Source organism: Odocoileus virginianus, chromosome 4 (assembly GCF_023699985.2).
Source record: "Odocoileus virginianus isolate 20LAN1187 ecotype Illinois chromosome 4, Ovbor_1.2, whole genome shotgun sequence".
NCBI classification, from domain to species: domain Eukaryota; kingdom Metazoa; phylum Chordata; class Mammalia; order Artiodactyla; family Cervidae; genus Odocoileus; species Odocoileus virginianus.
The window spans coordinates 47,122,912-47,140,271 of NC_069677.1; the positions used below are offsets into that span (position 1 = coordinate 47,122,912).

Below are 17,360 nucleotides of genomic sequence, written 5' to 3' on the forward strand. Positions count from 1 at the left end.
CTTCAATATCCCTTTCTCTGTTGATGGACATTTAGGCTATTGCAATATTTGGCTATTGCATTGCAATGTCTGGCTGTTGCAATAAACACTGGGGTCCATGTATCTTTTAGAATTATGGTTTTCTCCAGATATATGCCCAGATGTGGGATTGCTGGATCATATGGTGAGTCTATTATTAGTTTTTTAAGGAACTTCCATACTGTTCTCCATAGTTCTCCTGATGACTTTTGTTTGCTTAAAATTTTTCCATCATAAAAAGTTAAAGAAGAAGCACACATACATCTTTGTTTCAGGCTGCAACATCTAGAAAACCAAACTGTTGCGTATCCACAAAGCAGGATCCCAAAGCAATCTTGAGATGTGGGGAAGTCAAGTTGATACAACAAAATCATTTACTGTACATGGGAGTCTCTCTGAGGACACTGGCCTTGGGTGACTTGTTGACAAGAACATCTCCTTTTTTAGAGATCTGTTATTTTCCTGCCTGCCTGAAGACTCCGCCTTCCACTTCTTTCCTTTCTGTTTCTTTTTCTGTAAGTTAACTTTCTCCCAGGGGCAGAGAGAACTGCTTCTTCAAGAGCCATAAAGGGACGACAGAGCCCTCCAAAGCAGTAGTTTTCCTTTTTTAAGAAACCACAACTCAGAGTAAAAACTAGACTCTTTGTCATCGCATACAAACACAAGTGACATGCAAGTATCACAGAATAACACCCTTTACTTAGTGGGATGTGAAAGTGAAAGTGTTAGTCGCTGCGTCTGTCCGACTCTTTGTGACCCCATGGACTGTAACCCGCCAGGCTCCTCTGTCCATGGAATACTCCAGGTAAGGATACTGGAGCGGGTTGCCATTCCCTTCTCCAAGGGATCTTCCCAACCCAGGGATTGAACCCAGGTGTCCTGCATTGTGGCCAGTCTCCTGCATTGAGGGCAGATTCTTTACCATCTGAGCCTCTCAGTGGGATACATTCTGATATTTTTTTGTTCAGTTCTATTCTAGTCAATTCTATTTCAATATTTTGAAAGGCTGTTGTAATCCACCGAATTGATTTCAGGATCACTGATGTGTTGCAGCCTGTAGTTTTAAAAAATGGTTAATGAAAGGATACAGTGTGCAGGAAACTTAGCATTTAAAACATCTGGCCTGGGGTTGAAGTCATAGACAGCTGGATTTCATTTGTATCTGACAGTGGAAAAGTCCTCCACACTTCTTTAAGTGGGCGGAAGGTCAGATCTATAATGCTTGCCAAGGATTGACTAAAGTATTAAATTTTAGCAGATGTGTTAATTGATGTACCCATCAACAGCGAGTGATCATAGCTGCACATAGGCCTTAAAATTGGTTTTGGTGGAACTGGGCTTAGCCACGTGCTGTTTTATAACGGTTAAAAGGGGGTAGCAATGTCTTCACATCCCACTATGGCTATTGCTTGGAGGGGACACCAGACAGTGGTGTAAAACTGTGCATGTCCTTTTGAACCAGAGGGACCTGGAGTTGGACCTCACCAACTACTAACCATGTGACTTTAGACACATCAGTTAACCTCTCTGAATCTCAGTTGTTTTTTTTTAATCAGAACAGAGAAGGTTCTTCGTTAAATAAGATAATATATTTAATCATAATGATAAGATAAGATAATAAGTGAATATCATTAGATACATTAAATAAATATCATATTTATTATTAACTATCATTAAATATATCATTAAATATCATTGATGATATTATTTAGCATATCATTAAAGAGACACCAGCAGGGATGGTGTCTCTCTCATTATGGAGGTTGGTCAATGTCAACACACAAGACCTGGTGCAAACCAGGCACTGGATATCATTAAATAAATTATAATGATATTAATAATATAATTAAATAAATAAATAAGATAATATCATTAAATAAGATAATATATAACATTTTAGAGAAGGAAATGGAAACCCATTCCAATATTCTAGCCTGGAAAATCCCATGGACAGAGGAGCCTGGTGGACTACAGGCCATAGGGTCCCAAGAGTTGGACACTCTTAGCGACTAAAGCACCACCACCATAGCGTCTAGCCTAAAACCTCACATGAGAACAGGTCATCAACTGACATTATTACCCTCTTCATCTCCCAGCACAGAGGCCGTGGGAGGTTTCCCGTGAAGGCTTCCCAGTCGAGTGGCCTGTATGGCAGAGGCTTGCTGCAGGGGAATCCCCAAACAGAGAGAAGCCTGAAGTGCCAACTAGCCAAGAGAGAAGCTGCATTTTCAGTCAAAGTGACGTAGGAACATAATTTGCCAGCTTTAGGTGTCCAGTTCCTCAATCATGAAGTGGAGATGGGGAAATGCAATGTTCTTCCAGAACTCTTGGCTTATGTTTCTTAAAGACCAAGTCATGCTCACTGAGTGAATCATAGTCATCCCAACCCCACATCCATCAGTTCACTGGGTCCTTTCATGTCTGCTTCCTCAGTCTCCCTCCAAGCCATCTCATCATCTCCTCCTCTGACCCCACCTCCATACCTGTTCGCTGGACTCCTGGCTTCTATTCTTGCTTGTTCTCCGTCCAGTCTCTGCAGTCATAGAGGTAAAGTTTAACAATGCCGAAGTGACACAGAGACGGCTAGGCAAAATTTCCAGTGACTTCTCTGTGGCCTTATATCAGAGTACAAGCCCCTGATGTGTCTGTCTCTAAGACTCAACTTGACCCAGTCAGTGCAACTGCCCCAGCCAGTTGACTGCCACCAATTTAGGGACAGACACCAGCAGGGAGGGTGTCTCTCTCATTATGGAGGTTGGTCAATGTCAACACACAGAGCTGGTGCAAATCAGACACTGAAAGAGCAGCCAGTTCCTGAGTGCCCACTAAATCTTTTTCCATAAAATTATGGCCAGTGATCTATTTCGTGGACAAAATAACTTCTATGTCCAATGGCAAATTGTCTCTTAAAGTCCCTATTGTATTTTCTCCTGGCTGTTTAAAGATTAAATGAATTGCCCTATAATTTCCAGTATTTTATATTTTAGAACAAGGATTTCAAGGTTTTATTTCTTTTTTTTTTTTTTTTGGAGAACAAATATAGTTTGGGTGCTTTTTCCATGTTCCTGAAAATATTCCAAGTGCACACTGGAATGTTCTCATTACTTCTAAAGCCTGGTCTTACCTGGATGTAATGGCTGAAGATCTCCCTTAACAAAAAGAATGCCATGCATTATGGTTTTCACTTCCATTTAACCAGATTAAATATTTGGCCAAGTGCTTTATGCTCTGATTAGAGGTGTCTATATATGAAGTGCTCCTTGAACAAAAGTTATGGGTAATCAAATGTAATTTAATTGAATCATGTTCAATAATTAAGGCAAAACCACTTCACTTAAATAATTATCTTGAAGTGTTTGCAGTAGCAGGGTTAATAGATTTGCTTTTATTTCATCTATGCTACTAGTGTTACCTGATGACAAAATTATGGTGGCCTGCTGCTCTACAGAAACTTCAGGTTCAGACATTTAGGGTTCCAGGTAGTGTGAGGACTACCCAGCTGCCTTCTAAGAAGGTGTCAAAGAGAAGTAGTCATTGGATAGAGTTCCTCGCTATGGTTTCTTCATAAGGTTGAATTAGCATTCCAAACAGAGCCCTCTGGAGCAAACACATTCAGTATCCACAAGCATGGTCACAAACACTGGAAGAGACATCATTCACAGATTTTTTAGAATAAGGATTACCAAACCACTACTGATTTAAGATGCTTCAGTCATTGGGATGGCAGCTACAAGTGAGACCAATGCAGGATCCAGTGTAGGTAAAGGAGTAGATAGTATATGTTAGTTAAGCATGTAACAGAAAAGTCAGTTGACCGTGGCCGCCATGATTAAATATGTGTAAGTAGGTGGTTATTTGTTTTGGTTCAGTAGGTCAAAACATCATCTAAGCACTTGGATATGTTCTCTTTCCAGATTGCCATCTTTAGTATGTTGGTTTCATCCTTGACTCATCTTGTCACTAGCTGCAGTTCCAGCCGTGCCTCAGCATCCCGGGAGACAGAAAGAGAAGGGAGGCAGGTAAGCCACACACGTCACTTTTCATCGAGAGAATACAAGGCTTTCCCACACTCCTCTGTCCAGCAGATATCTGCTTGGGTCTCACTGACGAACTGCGTTGCATTCTCTGCGTACCCCTGCCTCCTTACCAGGGAGGCTGGACAGTGGGGAACAGGACTTTCATGTTTGCCTTAGACTCACTCTTATCAGAATAAATACCCTCTTTTATTCCTACCTTTAAAAATAAAACCTTCAAGTTTCGTAATACTCTTTTATCCTGAGAGGCAATGACTAGATCATACAACCCATTTACAGTCATCATTTGAAAATAATGCCCTAGCTGCAATATAAAAATAAGAAATAAGAGGAAAATAATTTATGATACAATGTGTACATTTCAATGAATAATTGACTCGGTATGACTCCACCAGTAGACAGAATGTCAGGGTCAGATGTTGCCCCTGTTTCAAAGGAATAGTTGAGAAGAAAAGAGAAAGAAGATCACAAGATATTCCATAGAAAAAGTACAGGAAAATTCAGTGCAAGTTTAAGTAGTAACAAACCAGACTTGTCTGAATATAATTAAAAAAGAGAGAGAGACAGAAAGAGAGGGAAAACCTTAATTGTCCAGACAAATTACAAAATGTTAAAGTGGAGACAATGAAGCCTAGGATATTCTCCCAAGTGAACTGAGCCTTATTGCTAAGTGCAGCATCAAAAATAATTCTTCCTTTATGACATGGAACATCCACTGGGGAAGTACCACAAAAAACCCTTCTCCTAGCGTGAAGACTTCATATCTCAAGATCTATGCTTAGCCTTGAGGACCTACAAAATTTTGTTTCGAAAAGTCCTCTAATAAAAGATATTCAAGGAAAAAACTCATAATTAAAGGGACTGTGCATGCATGCTAAGTCGTTTTTAGTCATGTCCAACTCTTCGCGACCCTATGGACTGCAGCCCATCAGCCTCCTCTGTCCATGGGTTCTCCAGGCAAGAATAATGGAGTGGGTTACCACGCCCTCCTCCAGGGGATCGTCCCAACTCAGGGATGAAACCCAGGTGACCCATATTGCAGGCAGATTATTTACCATCTGAGCCACCAGGAAAGCCCAAAAGGGACTGTGGAGTAAATCAACTATACCTCGAAAATAAATGAATAAATAAACAAATAATAACTCTTCCAATAACTCCAATAAAAGGGGGGAAAAAGGCTGTAGAGAAGGTGTTTGGTACAATTCTGGCAAGAGGATCAAAATAAAGATGGAAAACAGCAGGCAACCCCCAAATAAATATCATTATTCTCACGGCATAGATTTCTTATCATTATGTTAAACAAACAAGCAAAAATTTCAAATATGGGATGATAAACATGGAATCATTTTGAAAATGACTCAAGTTATAAATTTAAGTCAGAGTCCTGTGTCACGAATCTCCTCGTACTTAATAACCTTTGATTTCTAAGTCTATTCACAGGGACTCACATTCCCTCTGTGACATAATCACATGTGGCAATTACCGAGGCGTACTGATGTCGGGGTGTGGCTCTGTCAACTCAAATACAAAAGGCAACGCCCAGCAGTGATGTAATCTTCAGTAATAGTGAACAGCTCCTGTGAATTTCAAAACATAGCAAAAACATAATAAAGCATAGTACAATCATTCCTCAATTTATGCAATAGCTGCACTCCTGGAAAATGTCAGTGTTCATTAAAGCTACAGAGCAGATACTTTGTATGTGAAATGGAATTAGACTCTTGGTCACAGAGAATAGTTTCCTCATCTATATGAGTTTCCAGTGGGCAATAGAAGGATATTTGGGGCTGGCCTTTATGCTAGGGAATTCCCATTGCAGGGCATCCATCACCCCCGCCCCCACTCTTCGGTACCCCCTTCAATGGTTCAGACATTTACATACACACTTCTAATACACATTTTCTTAACTTTCCTGGAGAACCCACTAATTTAAGTGGGTCCACATTGGGTTCCACACAATGGCCCCAAGGAACAAAATCAGGGTTCTGCAGGCAAGGAGGAAGGGGGACAGATGCTGGGGAGCAAGTAATGATATTTGTGCCACAGGGAGGGAGCTCAAGCAGGTCCCTTCTGAGACCCCGCATCTTACAGGAGGAAAAGGTGGAAAGATGAACATCCACAGGAAAGTCAGAGGTGGTGATGGGAGGCCCTGAGGTGGGGGTGAGATCTCAGTCTCACCAGAGCCCTGCCTGGTGAGAAACCACCTCCATCAGAGGCCCCCCATGGATCTTGGGCTGCCCAACAAACCCAGAAAAGGAGTGTTTTTTAAAAAATTTATTTTATTTTATTTTTATTAATTAATTAATGTTTAAATTGCACAAGATCTTTGTTGCTATGCAAGGGCTTTCTCTAGTTGCAGTGACCAAGAGCTACTCCCCGTTGAGGTCCCCAGGCTTTCCGTCGCCCTGGCTTCCCTTGTTGTGGCGCACAGGCTCTCGGTCTGTGGGCTTCAGTAGCTGTAGCACTCGGGCTCGGGAATTGTGGCTCCCGGGCTTTGCTGCTCCTCAGCATGCGGAATCATCCCAAACCAGGGATCAAACCCATGTCCCCTGTATTGGCAGGCAGATTCTCATCCACTGTACCACCAGGGAAGTCCCAGGAAAGGAACTTCTACCTAGGGCATAATGGCCACACACCAGCCGCCAGGCCCCACCTACTAACCCCTTGTAAGCAGACTAATCTGGAAAAGCAGAACTCAAAAAAATCTCAAATTGTTTCCCATTCTAGGCCTGTGGGATCTGACCAGGAAGCCACATAATTGCTGCTAGAATTTATCTCACCTAATACATGCTGGACACATAGGGACAGCCTCTCTACGTGGAGAAAGACCACTGGACATATTTAAAATATATTTTTAAGACAAAAGAGCTCCCTGTCTTGAGAAATCAAATCTATAATATTTCCTTCTGAAAGTATTAATACTTCAAGCCGCTGAAAGCTGAAAGGTGAAAGTTGCTCAGTTGTGTCCGACTCTTTGCAACTCCATGGACTGAAGTCCACCAGGCTCTTCTGTGGGATTTTCTTTTCCTTCTCCAGGGGATCTTGGGGAATCAGTCATCGAACTTGGAGACCCAGTCATTGAACCTAGGTCTCTTGCATTGCAGGTGGATTCTTTACTGTCTGAACTACCAGGAAAGCAAACTTCTATCATTTTCAAGTCATTAGGAAACCCTAAACCGCCTCTGATTATATCCTCAGAGAGTCAGTGGCATGTTGCACCCAAGACAGGGCAGAAAGCAGATAAGAAAAGAGCAGGAGTGGGAGCAGGAAGGTTTATGGATAAAAGACACAACCCCTGCACGTGGAAATGCTGTGGCCGATGCTAAGTTAGGGCAAGAAGACAAATGAGGCATTTTCCCACAGTTGAATAGAGACAAAAATGGCACAGAGGAGAAGGACGCCATGATAACCCAATTCAGAATATTTAAATGTATGGAAGAAACTTCCAGAATGAGAAAATGACAGATGCAGTAATTAAATCTGAATGGAAAGTTACTGTTCTTTTACTTTGCTTTCCCTTCAAATTTGCATGGAATGTGCTACTTATAAACTCAGAAAACCACAAATTACAAAAAGCATGCAATTTAGACAAGAATATCTGTCTAGCAGTCCTATTTCCTTTGTTTTCTGGAAGAGAAATCATTAAAGAGCTAAGGGGGGAATTCCCAGACTGAAAGCTGGAAACCATCAGAAATGATAGTTTCAACCAATGGTGAACATTTGCTGGAAGAGCCCTGTCTTCCTATGTTACTTTTTTGCTTTCAGCTTTCCCCCACATCTGGGGAAAGCGGAACCAGTTTAGTTGTCTATAGTCCTCCTGAGTAGGCTTATTTCATGGATCAGGGCTTCCAACCAGAGGAGACCCAACCTTGCATTGTTTAATTCTAGACCATCTTGCATGAACATCTAGGACCTGGTGTCTGGGGCTGTGAGCTCTCCTAGCTAAGGAGGAAATGGTAAGAGAGTAGATGCCGAGATGTCTGTGACTTTTATGCAGTGGGGGCTCTAGGCTTCCCACCCCAGGGAGGCTCTGGCTTCAGTGACTGGTCATCAGGTATTCAACCTGCCCTGGTGGCTCAGATGGTAAAGAGTCCACCTGCAATGCAGGAGACCTGGGTTCGATCCCTGGGCTGGGAAGATCTCATGGAGAAGGGCATGACAATCCTCTCCAGTATTCTTGCCTAGAGAATCCCTGTGGACAGAGGAGCCTGGTGGACTACAGTCCACGGGGTTGCAGAGAGTCAGATGCGGCTGAGTGACTAAGGACAGCATCAGGTATTCAGGTCTCAAGATGGGGCCTCAGTGCAACTCTCACCACCGGAAAAAGAGCTGGAATCATTGATTCTGTCAAAGTCGTGTAAGAAAAAAAGAGCCTCTTACTGCATGGACTGGGCCACAGTTTTCTTTTAAGGAGAATTAGTGAGATGTTTAATTTTCTCACAGCTATCAATGAAACTAGCATAATCACATAAGTACCCCCTTGCAGCATGCCAGTGAGCCTTTGCCTTAAGGCTTGTTGCCTCTGAGAGGAAGCAGAGACACTGATACGTGTATTTTTTAAAATATTTACTTATTTGGCCATGCTGGGTCTTTGCGGAAGCACACAGGATCTTCACTTATCGCGTGTGGGAACCAGTCCCCTGCCTGGGATAGAACCTGGGTCTCCTGCATTGGGAGTGTGGAGTCTTAGCCACTGGTCCACCCGGGAAGTCCTAGCACTGATATTTTTAAGTGAATAACATGGACTGTCTTTTTTTTTTTTTTTTTTCATATCTGACTATGAAATGCATCAGTCATGTGGTTAACAACTGACTGGAATTCCAGTCTTTTTCTTCAACATAGTAAGCCTTATATATATTTTAATGGGGTTGAAAATATCAGCATGTTGCAAACCCGGAAAGAGTCATTATTGTGATCTCAGCCTTAATGATAGTTTGGTCAGGTATAGAATTCTGTTCATAACTGCTGAATGGGTAACCAAAATGTGATATCTAGCAATAAAAAGAAATGAAGTACTGATAAATGCTACTGTATTGGCTGAACCTTGAAAACACACTGTGTGAAAGAAACCATTCACAAAGGACAACATTTTGTATGATTCTCTTATTGGAAATGCAAGGCAAAATAGGCTACTAGTTGCCTAGGGGTGAAGCTAGGGAATAATGGCTAAGGGTATGGATTATCTCTTTAAGCTGATGAAATGTTTTAAAATTGATTGTGGTGATAGGTGTGTAACTGTGTGAAAATGTTAAAAGCACTGAATTGTACTTTTAAATGGTTATGTGATATATAAATTGTATTTCAATATCACTGTTCAAAAAAAAAAAAATGACCCCCAGGCAGTCACTCTTTTCTAGGCATGTGCTTGTATTTAGCACTCTGGCTCCAAGATTCCTGGCTTCCTCCTTCTGCTTTTGAGGCCTCACTTTTGTTGTCCTGTTTGGAATCTCTTTCTCTCTCTTTAAAAAAAAAAAATTGAACCCAGCTTCTCATTTGACTCTCAGCTCTGCTCACTTGCTTAATTTTGGCAAGTCTGCAATCTTGGGTGAGAAACCCTTCTTCCTGCTCCAGCTCCCTACCCCTACCCCAGTGTCAAAGGCAGCCTTCCGCATGATCTTGCATAACAGATGGGGAATTCAGAGAGAAAGACTTGCAACTTACCTCCTTAGTGGACAAAGGAACCAAGATATTTGCCTTCACCACCACCATCCTCTGGAGAATACTGTGTTTTCCAAAGCAACTTTCCCACTCACTCCTGTACTTGCTTTTCACAGTGAACGGGGTGAGAATTATCAGCCTTGCATTACAGATGAGGAAACCAAGCTCAAAGAGCTGAACTAGTTTGCTCCCTGGCCACACATTGGATCACACAACACAGATCTTCTAATTGTAGCTTTATTATTCTTTCCACCCAACATGAAATTCTTTCAGGTGAATGCTTTACTCTAAATATATTTATCTCTTTCATCTCTGCTCTTCCTGCATATTTATTGAGCAGTTACTGCAGACAAATTGAGAAAAATTCCCAGTTCTACAGACTATTAGAGAATGTAGGCATGCCTACCTCCTTCTTGCTGTTGTTGAACTGCTCAGCTGTGTGTGACTCTTTGTGACCCTGTGGACTGCAGCGTGCCAGGCTTCCCTGTCTTTGCTCTAATAAACTCTCCACTCCACACGAGCTTCATGCCTACTATCCCCCACTACTTCCTACACATCTACCATGAATTTTGTCTCCTCTCCACTGGGTCAATGACAATCTAACCTTGAACACTCCTCCCTAAGATGACCCAGCTTCCTGATAATACAGAATCTCTAGGGACTTTTCTCTGGTTTCCTTCGGTGATATATATGGGTTTTAAAAGGAGGTACCCATGAACAGTGTGCGCATTTGGAAATGCTGTAAAAAAGGGGAAATACATTATCTTCTGAGTCCAAAAGGGCTCAGAACAGAGACGTGCAGATTCATCTTAAAGACACAGCCTGGCTCCTGGACTGCAGGTACCCTGATCAAATGTAATAAATTCTCTAAAGAAAGAAAGCATCATTAAGAGGGGATTGGTTGGCCATGGAGATTAGAATAAGGACAGTCCCTGAAGCAACTGTTAGTGCTGCCCACTCAAACACCATCTATGGGGAAGAGTGCCTAGCCAGGGTGCAGGACAGGAATGACTATTGGGGAACTGGTCCAATGAGTCACTCATATCTGCTGGGACCAAGCCTTCAACTCATGTACCTCCAATCCCTTGCTCTGAAGCCATGCTGACCAAGTAACCACCATCACTCTGCTGACAAAGTTCCATCCTGTCAAAGCTATGGTTTTTCCAGTAGTTATGTATGGATTTGAGAGCTGGACTGTAAAGAAGTCTGAGTGTCAAAGAAACTATTCTTTCCAACTGTGGTGCTGGAGAAGACTTGAGATTTCCTTGGACAAGTGAGGAGATCAAACCCGTCACTCCTGAAGGAAATCAACACTGAATATTCACTGGAAGGACTGATGCTGAATCTGAAGCTCCAATACTTTGGCCACCTGATGTCAAGAGCCAAGTCATTTGGAAAGACACTGATGCTGAGAAAGATTGAAGGCAGGAGGAGAAGGGAATGACAGAGGATGAGATGGTTGGATGGCATCACCAACTCCATGGACATGAGTTTGAGCAAACTCTGGGCATAGTGAAGGACAGGGAGGCCTGGCGTGCTGCAGCCTATGGGGTCACAAAGAATCAAACACGACCGCGTGACTGAACAACAACAATACACTGACTTCTCTTGCTTCTGGGCAACAACAGCTGCTTGAGCTGATGTGCACATTGGACCACTATAGAGTTCTGCTTCTCACTGGAAATTACTAAATGAACATGTATGTCAGCTTCTGTGAACTCAAGTCAAACCTGGGACCCTCCCAAGACTGAGGGTCTGACCCCTCGAGGCTGAAGTCAGGGCCCTGGGTCACTGTAAATCACTGCAAATCACGGAAAATGACACCCTGTGGAGCAGAGTGACACACCCACTTCCTTCAAATGCTTAAACTGAACAGCAGATGCTGGTTGGTTGATGTATTATCCTAGGGAGGAGACTTGGAGGAAAATCAGGTTTTACCTTTGCTTGCCAGAGCCTAGTTCAGTTCAGTTCAGTTCAGTCGCTCAGTCGTGTCTGACTCTTTGCAACCCCATGAACCGCAGCATGCCAGACCTCCCTGTCCATCACCAACTCCCGGAGTTTACTCAAACTCATGCCCATTGAGTTGGTGATGCCATCCAGCCATCTCATCCTCTGTCGTCCCCTTCCCCTCCTGCCCCCAATCCCTCCCAGCATCAGGGTCTTTTCCAATGAGTCAACTCTTGGCATCAGATGGCCAAAGTACTGGCGTTTCAGCTTCAGCCTCAGTCCTTCCAATGAACACCCAGGACTGATCTCCTTTAGGATGGACTGGTTGGATCTACTTGCAGTCCAAGGGACTCTCAAGAGTCTTCTCCAACACCATAGTTCAAAAGCATCAATTTTTCGGCACTCAGCTTTCTTCACAGTCCAACTCTCACATCCATGCATGACCACTGGAAAAACCATAGCCTTGACCAGACGGACCTTTGTCAGCAAAGTAATGTCTCTGCTTTTTAATATGCTATCTAGGTTGGTCATAACTTTCCTTCCAAGGAGTAAGCGTCTTTTAATTTCATGGCTGCAGTCACCATCTGCAGTGATTTTGGAGCCAAAAAAAATGAAGTCTGACACTGTTTCCACTGTCTCCCCATCTATTTCCCATGGGGTGATGGGACCAGATGCCATGATCTTAGTTTTCTGAATGTTAAGCTTTAAGTCAACTTTTTCACTCTCCTCATTCACTTTCATCAAGAGGCTTTTTAGTTCCTCTTCACTCTCTGCCATAAGGGGGTGGTGCCAGAGCCTAAGCACCCTGTAATTTTAGCTGACATTGTTGTTGCCACTGTTTCATAAAACAGAATGTCCAAGGCCATGACATTTGACAATGGAAACCTAAGAAGGACGATCATTTGAACAAATGTTTAGTCACAATCATTATTTGGTGGAAAATGTCTTTGCTCAGTATATGATGTTATTTTCTATAACTTCTGTTGTTTATGTTCTGTTTTTTTTTTTTTTTTTTGGCCACAAGACATGCGGGAACATAGCTCCCAAATGAGGGATGGAACCAGTACTCCCTGCATTGGAAGGTGATGTCTTAACTACTGGACTGCCAGGGATGTTCCTGATGTCATTTTCAAAAGCCAGTCTTACTCATCTATTTTAATTCTTAAAAAAAAAATTATTTGTTTATCTGGCTGCACTGGGTCTTCCTTTCTGCTCAAGGGCTTTCTCTAGTTGTGGTGAGTGGGGGCTACTTTGTAGTTGAAGTGGCTTCTCTTGTTGCGGAGCACATGCTCCAGAGTGTGGGCTCAATAATCGTGATGCATGGGCTTGGTTGCCATCAGGCATGTGGGATCTTTCCAGACAAGGGATTGAACCTATATCCCCTGCATTGGCAGGCAGATTCTCAACCACTGGACTACCAGGGAAGTCCTACTGAATCCAGCTCCAGGTCTGCAACTTCCACAAGAAGCTGTCTGCCGAGATGGAGCTGTCCACTGAAGTCCTCTGAAGTTTCACTGTTATATGGCTTAACTGTGTAGGGGCAGGATAAAGGTGTTCTGTTTTTATGTGAGGGTTTTTGTCACTATTTATATAAGTTTTATGACTTACGTGAACTTGTATGTTTTATAGAAGTTCATTGAAATTGTGAAGCCTCATTTATTGGAAGAAGAAATATCTACCTGAGTCCATGGAGACTGCTGTAGGTCACCTTGAACAATAAATTGGCCTTTTGAGGAGAGGCCTCTATGCAAATGCAGAAAGCTATATATACACTTGTGGCTAGAGGTTAATGATAGCTAATGAGTTACTTACATTAAGACCTCTTCTCAGAATCATACAAGGGTATCTGTTTTTAGGCACAAAATTGGAATGAACTGTGACGATTAAAGAAAGTTCAGAATTGTCTACACTATATCATGTGTTCTAGGAGGGAAAAATTAGGATCAGGTTGAGTTAAATTAGCTTAATTCTGTTATCCAGACTATGTTCATTGGTAGACTCTTCCTTCCAATTGTAGACTAATTGAATATAAATCCCATTAAAAGGCATTGGATTCATTTTTTATTTGAATGAAAGGAGCTCAATTTCCTACAAATCTGACTGCAGAGAATACCTAATACACCACTCAAAATACTCAGAATTTGCAATTGAAATCCCAGAGGATACCAAGTCTCAGGTAACAGGTACAGGCGCCCATGTGCATGCGTGTGCGTGCACACACACAGACAGACTCATACTCACATAATGAGTTAAAATTGTAAGGATTTACATTATGAAATAAATTAGTTGTTAGGCTCTTGCTATTTCCTTATTATCAATTACAAACCCTCTGAATAGGAAAGTCTAATTTAAGAGCTTCCTTCTTTCCTCCTAGCTAATGGCTTAAACTAATGAAGGATGCACTAAGGAAATACAGTGTAAGGCATGATTGTTAGACTTCAAACAACTGAAAGACCCATAAAAGGGAGGAGTAAAAAAACATATTCTAGGTCTTAGAGGGGTGAGATGTAAGGATTGGGAGGGAGGCTCAGAAGCGAGGGGATATATGTGTAGTTATGACTGGTTTGTGTTGAATGGCAGGAAACAACACAATATTGTTAAGCAATTATCCTCAAATTAAAAATAAATTAAAAGACATATTCTAACATTATCTAACTGATAGGATATTGATGTGGATTTAAAAAATACAACAAAATAGTGAATATAACAACAACAAGCAGACTCATAGATAGAACAAACTAGTGGTTACCAGCTGGGGTGGGGGAGTGGGAGGTACCAACTACTGGGTGTAAGATAGGCTCAAGGATATATTGTACAACACAGAGAATATAGCCACACTCAAAATTACAATTTATAATAATTGTAAATAGAATGTAACCTTTGAAAGTTGCGTAAAAAACTAAAAAAACCCAATATAAAAGTCAAAAGATTGAAGTTTTCACTGGGAGAATATCTGAAGAGGTAAAATCTTAGTATAAATATTGGTAAACTTAAAATTCACTTTGACATCAAATCCTAATGGGTAACGCTATCACTTGCCACTCCGTGTCATTTAACTTTCTTTTTTAATCTAAGATTTATGTTATAACAAAAGAAAAAAATAAATATTGTTCCTTCATTCACCCATGAAGCCTAAAGCTGTGTCTCTTCTTTGAACGTTTGTCACAGAAATGTCTGAGTCAGACATGCAATTATCTAATGCTCTTTCCATCTAAATTCCTCCTAGTTCCCTTCCACTCAAACAGATGAAAGAGTTTCTATCTACATTGCTTACTGGGACCGCACAGTCCTGTTCTTTGCTTTGCTTCTGGGTGAGTCATGCAAACCAAGATACTTGGGACGAAGAATCTCTAAATATCACAGACAACAACTGAGTATAGTTGCAGAATCCAGCTTGGCAGGATAATGCGTAAGTCTGGACTGTTTCACCCACTGTCTTGGTGCTAATCCATGGGGAAACTAGACTTCTAACCTGAGAGTTGAGGAACAACTTCTGGGCCAAGTCCACAGTGCTCCTCCGAACCATCCTGACCCCTATACCATTTGTCCCATACTTGGTAGGTCTTGAACTCCTAGGTCATCAGGATTTCTCCAGCCTGAACCTTCACTTCCATTACTTCTTGGCCCTCTTGGTCTTGTCCTCTGACGTCTCTGCCCTCCCTGCTCCTCTTTATCTCAGCCTTCACAAATAAGATCTTGGGAACCATGCTACCTGTTAAGATTGGGGGGAAAGAGGCTAGCCTGTTTTGGGCTCAGAAATACTAGACAGATGTTTCCTTCTTTCTTGCTTCCTCCCCAGGAGAGGAGGAGGGAGTTTTGAAATTTTATTTGGACAAGTGAAAATAGTATGAAAGTTAGTGAGGATTTGGGGGTGAACTCTTGGAGACTTCTTCTAATTAATTAATGACGGTGCCGGGTTGCTGCACAGGCTTTCTCTGGTTGCAGAGAGTGGAGGCTACTCTCTAGGGGCTGTGCTTGGGGTTCTTCTTGGGGTGGCTTCTCTCCTTGCAGAGCACAGGCTCTAGGCACATGGGCTCAGTAGCTGTGGCACACAGGCTTAGCTGCCCTGCAGCATGAAGGATCTTCCTGGACCAGGGGTCAAACCCATGTCCCCTGCATTGGCAGGCAGACTCTTACCACTGGACCACAAGGGAAGTCTCTTTGGAAACTTGGCAGAAGATCATGGGAGATTGCTATTGGATGGGAGGTCTGGGGCAGTGTCTCTGGTACAAAGAAGCCAAGAACAGGCTCCTTAGGTCCTGGGCTCCAGAAACAAAGAGAGCTTCTTGATTTCCTTCCTAGAGTTTTCATCCACATCCCAAACCTGGATAAGGGGAAAGAATCCTAGGAAAAGCCTGGTCCCGGATCTTCCTGTGGGTTTTATTTTTCAGGATCGTGAGCAACTACCTGTAGTGTTAGAGAGAAAGAAATCCTAAGGTGTGTAGAAGAGGAAAAAATTTTTCTCCACCCCTTGGGGTCGCTGGCTGAGACTTAAAATTAAACTAATGAATGCAGGTTAACAGGGAAATGCATATACATTTATTGATATAAGTTTTATAGGATGTGGACTCTTTTATAAGAAAATAAAGACCCAAAGAGACAGCCAGACCTCTATTTTATGGTAGGTTTTGATGAAGAGTGGGCAGCCGTGTACGTAAGATTGATGAAGGAACATGAGGTAATGATAGTAAACTGAGGGGAATCTTAGCAAGGCAGACTTGTTAGGATTCTTCCTAGCATCCCTTCGTCTTTGGAGATTAGGAGGCTCCTTTTTTTCCAGACATAAGGAAAGCACTTCTCATGTGAGGGTTTTATGACTTGTTTCAGGGAAGAAGGGTAACAAGGGTGGGAGTGGGGTGGGGGGACAAGGTCAGGGTGACCTTCTTGCTTCTGCCATTTTCTCAAACTCCTTCAGATTAAAATATTAACAAAAATGCCAAGATACCATATTTTGGGGTAGTGTGTGCTGAACCCCAGCAGGAGTAATAACTTCCACTGCCCAGGGGTCTGTATAATTGTCAACTGTGTCTCTAAATCTCCTCACCTTTACCTGGCTCCCAATGGAGTGATCTTCCAAATGAAGTTCCATCAGGTGTTCATTGCCCAGCATTGTCCTAAACCACTGTCACCTCTCAAATGCCTGTGTCATGCCTACAATGTCAGCCAAGTCTCTTTGTTACCCATCCGGCATGCCACCTGCCCTACGAGTCCAGAACTTTGTAAGAACCATTTCTATCCCTCTTTAGCCACAGACAGAAGAAAAGTTGATATCAGATATGGTATTCGTGAAGCCAACCCCAGCTGTTTGCAAACTCCCTTAACTCCTGACCTCCTGAGGGGAGTTCACTTTGGACTTCTCACTTTTATTCAGTGTGGAGCTTCCCTTGTGGCTCAGATGGTAAAGAATCTGCCTGCAATGCAGGAGAGCTGGGTTTGATCCCTGGGTCGGGAAGATCCCCTGGAGAAGGGAATGGCTAGCCACACCACTATTCTTGCCTGGAAAATTCCATGGACAGAGGAGCCTGGTGGGCTACAGTCCATGGGGCCAGAGTCAGACATGACTGAGCGACCAACACTTCACTTTTTCAAGAGGGGCCACAGGGGCTTCTGGGGAGTACTCTGTCAGCAGACCCCAAAGTCCCCTGCCACCACGGGCAAGGAAGGCTGCAGGGTGGGGCCTGTTACTTCACTCCAGTTGTTCTC

The 17,360-nt window shown here is 42.6% G+C and overlaps 1 long non-coding RNA gene across 1 annotated transcript; it reads left to right on the top strand.

Moving 5' to 3' along the window:
• Positions 1–560: 560 nt before the first annotated feature.
• On the top strand, positions 561–14,748 carry LOC139034664 (uncharacterized). The gene is made up of 3 exons (XR_011487157.1): positions 561–823; positions 3,933–4,037; positions 12,682–14,748. It is a non-coding gene; the product is annotated as an uncharacterized lncRNA (long non-coding RNA).
• The last annotated feature ends 2,612 nt before the right edge of the window (positions 14,749–17,360 follow it).